The sequence below is a fragment of the Miscanthus floridulus genome, chromosome 17 (genome assembly GCF_019320115.1).
Source record: "Miscanthus floridulus cultivar M001 chromosome 17, ASM1932011v1, whole genome shotgun sequence".
Classification (NCBI taxonomy): domain Eukaryota; kingdom Viridiplantae; phylum Streptophyta; class Magnoliopsida; order Poales; family Poaceae; genus Miscanthus; species Miscanthus floridulus.
This window is the reverse complement of record NC_089596.1, coordinates 91,482,068-91,490,384: the sequence shown is the minus strand read 5'-3', so window position 1 is coordinate 91,490,384 and position 8,317 is coordinate 91,482,068. Positions and strand designations below refer to the sequence as shown.

At 47.5% G+C, this 8,317-nt stretch overlaps 1 pseudogene; it reads right to left on the bottom strand.

Annotated features, from left to right (window-relative positions):
* Positions 1 to 2,409: 2,409 nt before the first annotated feature.
* On the bottom strand, positions 2,410 to 7,974 carry LOC136515971 (mitochondrial import inner membrane translocase subunit TIM50-like; annotated as a pseudogene).
* Positions 7,975 to 8,317: the final 343 nt, after the last annotated feature.

Below are 8,317 nucleotides of genomic sequence, written 5' to 3'. Positions count from 1 at the left end.
CGTCGGCGACGTTAGGCAGCTCATTGCACTACCGGGAGAAGCACCGGATGTACCCACGGAGGGTTTCTCTGGCCTTCTATCGGCGGTTTTTGAGATCTCATGGGTTCCTAGGACGCTTGTACATGCCCTAGAAGTTCCCCATAAAGATCTCTTTTAGGTCCATCCAACTTTGGATTCTGTTGGGCAGAAAGTGTTCCAACCATGTTTGTGCCGAATCGGCCAGAAACAATGGAAGGTTGCGGATAGTGAAGTCGTCATTATCCGCTCCACCGGCTTAGCAAGCAAACCGATAATCCTCAAGCCATAGTCTAGGGTTCGTTTCCCTAGAGTATTTTGGGATATTGGTTGGTGGTTGGTACCGTGACGGGAAGGTGGCATTGAGGATGTGTCGACCGAAGGCCTAAGGTCTCGATAGGCCAGGACTCAGGCTATGGTCCCCGCCACTATTGTAGCATCCACCATGACGGGGGTGGTAGCCACAGCTAGCTTCCTCCCCCGCATCGCCACGGGCACGCCTGCAGGCGTCGAGGGTGTCGTGCGCATCATGATTGCGGTCGAGACGCTCATGCACCAGGACCGCGGTGTGCTAAGAGGACACGAGGTTTATACTGGTTCGGGCAGAATGTCCCTATGTCTAGTTCATTGCTGCCGCTCATGTTACTAGCACTGAAAGTTTGTAGTAGGGGTTACAAATGGATGAGAGAGGGACAAGTCCCAAGTCTCTGATGGAAAGGGTGAACGGGTGCCGAGAGCTCGGTCACTGCTTGGTTGTATATTCGGGGTTCGATGAGTTGATCATATTCGAGTCTCCTATGGTGTGTTGCGATGCATTGGTCCGAAGCCTCTTATAGGACACCCTGCTTTCCCTTTTATTGGCTAAGGGAAAGCATAGGTTACAGTGGAGGAAGAGAAGAGAATGAGAGGAAGAAATCCCTCAGGATCACCGGGTCCTTCTTCTCCTCTATGCGGGTCCCGCCGACCCTGTAGACGTCAATAGGGACAGCTTCTCATCGCAGCCCTGTCCATCACTAGCGCCATGTGCAGGCATCATTGGCTAGTCATGGATCTCCACTCCATCCTAATGGACATCATGGTGAACTGACGTGCCCGTCAGTGTTCGTACATGGGTTAGGCAGAACAGCACTGGTACGCCCAACATGTTCCTGACATGAACCCCAAGGTATGGCCCATCGTGGGTCGCGGGCTACATCAAGGCGTACCAGTCTTTTCCCTGGCGTCAGAGCTTTAACCCAGGCCCATACGCTTGGGCCTAGAGTGGTTAGTGGCAGTATGGGTCTCCGTCGGGCGAGACGGAGCCCCCGGCCTTGGGGTCGGGCGAGGCGGAGTTCCTCCTCAGAGGCCAGGTGAGGTGGAGTGCAAACTCAAGGGTTAGGCGAGGTGGAGCCCAAACCCAAGGGTCGGGCGAGGCGAAGCCTGTCCCCAGAGGTTGGGCAAGGTGGAGCCCGTGGCCTTGGTGTCGGGCGAGACGAAGCCCACCCCCAAAGGTCGAGTGAGGTGGAGTCCGCCATTAGGGGTTGAGCGAGGCAGAGCCCATGGCCTAGGTGTCGGGCGAGACGGATCCCGCCCCTAGAGGTCAAGCGAGGCTGAGCCCATCTCCAGAGGTCGGGCGAGATGGAGCCCGTCCCCAGAGGTCAGGCGAGGCAGAGCCAGCCCTTAGAAGTCGGATGAGACAGAGCCTGCGGCCTTAGTGTTGGGCGAGATGGAGCCCGTCCCTAGAGGTTGGGTGAGGCGGAGCCCGTCCCTAGAGCTCGAGCAAGATGGAGCCCATCCCCAGAGGTCGGGCGAGACGGAGCTAGCCCTCAGAGGTCGGACGACGCAGAGCCTATGGCCTCTGTTTGGGCGAGACGGAGCTCGCCCCAGAGGTTGGGCAAGGTGGAATCTGCCCTAAGGGGTTGGGCGAGGTGGAGTCCACGGCCTCAATGTCAGGCGAGGCAAAGCCACCCTCAGGGGTCGGGTGAGGTAGAGCCCGCAGCCTCGGTGTCGGGCGAGGCAGAGCCAACTCTTAGGGGTCGGGCAAGGCGAAGCCCGCGGCCTCAGTGTCGAGCGAGGCGGAGCCAACCCCCAGAGGTCGGGTGAGGCTGAGCTTGCGTACCTGAAGGTCGGCAAGAGCTATAGTCGCGCTCTTGATCGCTCGAATAAATCAACGTTGATGGTTATTAGCTCCTCCTCTTTAGGTACCCTAGTATTGGTCCCCGACACTATTTCTTTTAGAAGCATTGATGCAAAAGAAGCAAAATATGTTGTGTTAGATTGTAGTACAAATTAGCGATTCATTCATAGACTGCATCACCACCAAACTATTATAACTTCATAGCAAATTGCACATATTCAATAGCATGAACATTCACATGATGTCTTGCAACGGGAACTCAGCATAACCATGTTCGCTTACCGCTGGTGTTCCTTTCAACGCTCAATGAACTCAGCAGCAACATCATGACCTTTATAGGATGCCAGCACTGTCCTAATGTCAGAAGGTCTAGCCATGGCAACATCTGCAAATTGTGTTGGATTAATCAACGCTTAACCATGTTGATATTACAATATAAGAGATGGGTTAGAACACTCACACTCGAGAAATGGAATGAGATCCAGCTGTTGGGTATCATATTTATCTTCAAGTTTAAAAGGTTTGATTTGAACACAATTATCATGTTGCAAGCAAGATTCAAGAGCATGGGTGCTGAGATAGATAACTTGAGCAGGGTTTCTGTTCAACATTGACTAATCCTGATAAAACATGAAAAATAGTAAGATTAAGAGGAAACACAAAAAAAGGTAGAAATGGACAGTCAAGCATATCTGCAGATTAGATACAGGATCAGTCCTAAAAAACATGTCATGTTCGAACCAAAATGTTTAACAGTAGCAAGTATATCAATCACAAAGGCATGATTGTACATCTACAATAGAAAGTACTATAAACTCTATGTTTATTTAGATGCTTCCTCAATATTTAGATGCTTCCTCAAGTACTTGCTCCTGATAGTTGGTTATCTTTTACAAAGATGATATAATGCTGACGTGCTAATAATAAAAATAAAAATAATAATAAAGGTGCAAAGGATGACAATATTCAGGAACAAGTGTATAGAATAACGTCAATGAATGCATCCTAATTCCTAATGCTGAGAAATTAGGTAAATCCTTATAATCTGCATACCCGATAATGTTTTCCATCCACGTACTTAGTGCCTGAACCGTGACTTGGGGCTCTTGGTGGGTTTTAACTCTAGCCTACCCCAACTTGCTTGGGACTGAAAGGCTATGTTATTGTTGTTGTTGTTGTTGTACTTAGTTGCATGTCTTGATAACCTGTGTGAAATGGTACACCTTTAGTTTAGCCTCTCAAACACAGGTTCAACATATTGCACACCAACAAAATATCTATAAAGGTTAGGCCATTACATAAGAGTTCAAATGCAAAGGAAAAGATCAACTAACCATAGGTGGCTGATCAGAATAAACAACAACTTCATATAACTTTGACATATGTTCTAGAAACGCATCAACTCCTGGCCTCTTAAAAGTTCTCCATCCTCTCTCACGCTTTATAGAAAAAGAGAGATAGGAAAGAACATCGTTAGCACATTCTTTGGATACACAAAGAAAATTAAAAGCGACTGAAAAGAGATGGTATCACAAGGCGTGAGAAAATATCACAAGCATATTGTGTACATGCATAAACCTGGTCCACATGTATATGTGTAACTCATAAGTACTGCAGTTTCTGCTGATGTATACTGTCAGTGTTTTGAGTAAACACCAACGAGTAAATTTGTTTATTGCGCGTCTGGCCCGGATGGTGTGCTAAAAAAGACATAAGGTTTATACTGGTTCAGGCAGAATGTCCCTATGTCTAGTTCGTGGTTGCTGCTCATGTTATTAGCACTAAAAACTTCATAGTAGGGGTTATAAACGGGCAAGAGAGGGACAGGTCCCAAGTCTCTGATGAAAAGATCAAATGGATGTTGAGAGCTTGGTTGCTACTCAGTTGTGTGTGATGTGATGCATGGTGCCTTTAATCAATCCCCCCTTAGTGGGGTGCCCTGCCTTCCCTTTTATAGACCAAGAGTAAGCAGGGATTGCAGATGGGAGAAAGAAGAGAAACCAGAGGCAAAGGAGGTCCTTCAAAGATGCCAGGTCTTTCTTTTCCTTTGAGAGAGCCCCGCTGACACGACAGACAGTGCCAGGGATAGCTCCCTGTTGGGTGCATGTCCGCTGATCCTGATAGGGCCACGCTGGGTGTCTGTCTGCTGATGATGCCATGTTATGGCTTTATCAGCAAGTGGTCACGTCTCATCCCACCCCGGTGGGCGACACAGCGGACCAGGGTGCTGATCCGCAACCCTACGGGGAGCAGACGGCGCAGTGACCGTACGTCCATTACTGTAGATAATGCGAGTTTCCTCCTGGACCATAGTGGTTGTCGTATGCTTCCATCAGGATCCGCGCTCGAGAGCAAATGGCGGCGCCCACAACGCTGTAAGACAAATGTCGACGCCTACAACACTATTAGGACTCTGACATGCCTAGAAGGGCTTAAAGCGCCAGTCTTGTCATATCCTAACGGTGCTTTCCTATAGGCGTGCAGGGTATGGTCCTCGGTATTGCGGTTGACTTGAGTGCCCTACCTTATCTGCTCGCATAGTTATGAAGGAGTAGCGCGTAGACGTCGAGCGAGGCGGAGCTAGCCCCCAGACGTCGGGCGAGGCGGAGTCTGCCCTGAGACACCGGGCGAGGCGGAGCCAGACCCCGGACATCGGGCGAGGCGGAGTTTGCCCTCAGACATCGGGCGAGGTGGAGGCAGCCCCCGGACGTCGAGCGAGGCGGAGCCAGCCCTCGGGGGTCAGGCAAGACGGAGTCTGCCCTTAGACGTCGGGCGGGGCGAGGCGAAGCCAGTTCCCAGACGTCGGGCGGGGCAGAGTCTGCCCTCAGACATCAGGCGAGGCGGAGCCCATCCCCAGACATCGGGCGAGGCGGAGCTAGCCCTCGGGGGTCGGGCAAGATAGAGTCTGCCCTTAGACGTCGAGCGAGGTGGAGTCAGTCCTCAGGAGTCAGCTTGAGGAGGGGCCCATGGTCTCGGTGGACGGGCGAGGAGTGACCCGACAAGCGGTGTAGTCGAGCTCTTGATCGCGCGGATGAATCAACGTTGACGACCATTAGCTCCTCCTCTTCGGGTACCCTAATATTAGTCCCTGACATATACAAAATTAAGCACTATATTTATATGCCTTGGCACTGAAACACCATACACCAGATGTTACTTGTACAAGAATATGCTGGAGGACAACTGTTACAGGTAGCACAAGGCATTGATTAAGCACACTGTAACCTAGTAAGCAGGACCTTGTCAGGTTATGTTAAACTGCACAGGCAATGCAACTTTTACATATTATATTAAAATAATCTATTATAACCTATAGCATATTTCATAAGTAGTATGGAACACAAACTACACTCTACCATTCAAACTGCCATTAGTCATGATCTCTTTCCTGTGTGGCAGGGATAATGGGCCTGCAATTTTGCAATACGAAACTATTTTAACAAAATAAAACATTTGCAAATACAGTACCGGGCGTTTGTCTTTCATATATTATACATTATATTTTTGGATTCCAAGGTGGCACATATAATGAAATAAATAACAGAACAGGATAGAAGCCACAATATACATGCCAATCAGAGTAGACAAGAGTTTCATTCAGATCAAGAACTAGGGTGAAGACATGCTGATCTTGAGGAAGTAGATCTGATAGCAGTTTGTCTGATGTGGGTTCAGTAAATCCCTGGAGTAGAAAATAATAAGAGTAATTACAAACACTTGCTAGATTATACATGTACAAATGGGATAAAAACCTTATAGTCTGTTACCAACCCTGACATGGTCTTCAATTGTGCTCCTAATATCCAAGTACAGCTCTATAACTGAAACAGGAACTGCAGCCCAAGATTGTACACCACTTAGTAAGGATAATAAGGTACGAAAGACAAAAACATAACCAACAAAGCTAAGCTGGAAACAAGTAGCAACTCAGCACAGAAAAAATGTTACAATTCAAATTATTAACCAGCATATGCATCTATCTTAACTAATGTTAAATCCATGAATGCTTTACTACAAGGGTTCATATATATTAATTTCCAACATACATGCATTGACCCAGTTCATAATTCAATAACATCATAATCTGTTGTGCTTCCACTTAACAACTCAGTAATTCTTTAACTATTCCTAAAGTAATTTGCAAATTTGCATGAATTATTGATTATGCAAATCAAATAATTTAATAGCAATCAAAGGCAAAATTTTCAACTGTCGAGAAACAGTAGGTAGTTCTATCATTCTATGAGCCTACTCCATCAGATATGGGCTTGTAATAAATCATACTCTTCGTAGCCTTGGAGGTGAGAGCTCTTATCATCGCTCATCTAGCCTTAGTCTGTGCTGGGGATGGTGGTTTTGGATGCCTTTAGTCTAAACCCTGCGTGTTCAGTGCAACTGGCAGCTTGTTTAGTTTGAGCTAAGTGTGTACTATGGTTTACCAAACTCTTGTAATTTCGTTGCTTTTGAGTAATGAAATTCGGATTGTCCGTGGTGAATAAAAAATGAACCTACTTCATCAAGCATCACCACATTGCCATTCAGACATGTGTTCAGAAGTGCACATCAATTGATCTCCAGAGAAGAAAGACTTTTCAACAATAACCCTTGAATTCCAAGAAAACAAAAAGAACAGTAAAAAAGAGGAGCGTATTTCGTTTGCACCTTTCATAGCCGTAGAGTACACCATAGCCTTATACTTTTGCATGCAAGAAAAACAACAATAATTTATAGTCAAAACGTAATTTCACACTCAACGGGAGAAGGATTCACTCTCTATATCAATTAATGCAACTCCCCCACTTGTGCAAAATTCTCATGGGGCGTATAAGTTATTTCATGCTTCAGTATCAGCACAAATTGCATCATTCATTTATGATATGCTTGAAAGGTGGCAAAAAAACTAACAGTCAACTGAAGTCAAACATCCTCTCACAAATCCAACCAATAGAATAGCACTCCATAACAAACAACAAATAGGGTGAGCTAAAATTTCAGGGAATATTAAATTCTAGTGACACAAATTTTACATCTCTGGCAACCGTTTGGCATAGTCAGCCTAATTCATGGGAGCTGAACAGACATTCCTAGTCATCTTACAAGAATCTGAGCTGCCAAAAAGGCCAATCATCAAGTACCATCCCTCCCTTCGTCCTAGGTGAGAAAAGGGTGGGTGCTATGACTAATTGGTTTTGCAGCTCACACGAATACTAGCAAGCACAATAAGTAACAGAGGATAGCTCACACGAATCCTAACAAGAAACAATAAGTAACAGAGGACCACATGGTATAACTTACCTCGAACGTGGAGGCATCCTCAGGGATGAGCAGCGCTGGCTTCTTCCTGAACTCTCTTGTCTTCTCCTCCACTTCATTCAGCGAATAGGCTGACACGAAAGCAAACGAAAAAAAACAAGTGAGGCGCACGTAAAATCCCTAGCCAAACCCCAGACCAAATCTGCACTAAAGCCAAATCGCCCTAGCAGGCCGGATCGCGGTGAGGAAACAGGGGATCGTACCGTAGCTAGCGTATCCGCCGCCGCCGATGGCCCCAGCGACTGCAGCCAAGGCACCAAACTTGAGCAGGCCCCACCGCCCGCACGCCACGGGGGGAGGCATCGGTGAGGGCTGGTCGCCCGCTGCGGGTGTGGACTCAGCCGCCGCCATCGCCGCACCCTCCGATTGAGCGCCCGCGGCCATGGCCGTGGCGGAGGCGTGGTAGGCGGGAGGGGCGAATCGGGAAGTGTATGAGGAGCAGGAGGAAGAGGCCCGGGAGGACGCATAACGGCGCTGCTCCGCAACCCCGGGAGGAGGAGGCTGCGGCGGTGAAGGAGGAGACGCAACATGGCGATCGACGCGGCTGCGGGCGCGTGTCTTGCGGGAGAAGAAGGGAGGACAAAAAGGTGCAGGGTTTTAGCCCTCGTTTAGTTCCTGCCCCAAAACTTTAGGTCACGTTACATTGAATGTTTGACACATGCATGTAGTATTAAATATAGACTAAAAAATAACTAATTATATAGACTGTGACTAATTTGCGAGACGAATCTTTTAAGCCTAATTAGTCCATAATTTGATAATAAAGTGCTACAGTAACACATGTGCTAATGACGGCTCAATTAGGCTTAATAAATTTGTCTCGCATTTTACTGATTGATTCTATAATTTATTTTTTATTAGTATCCGAACACC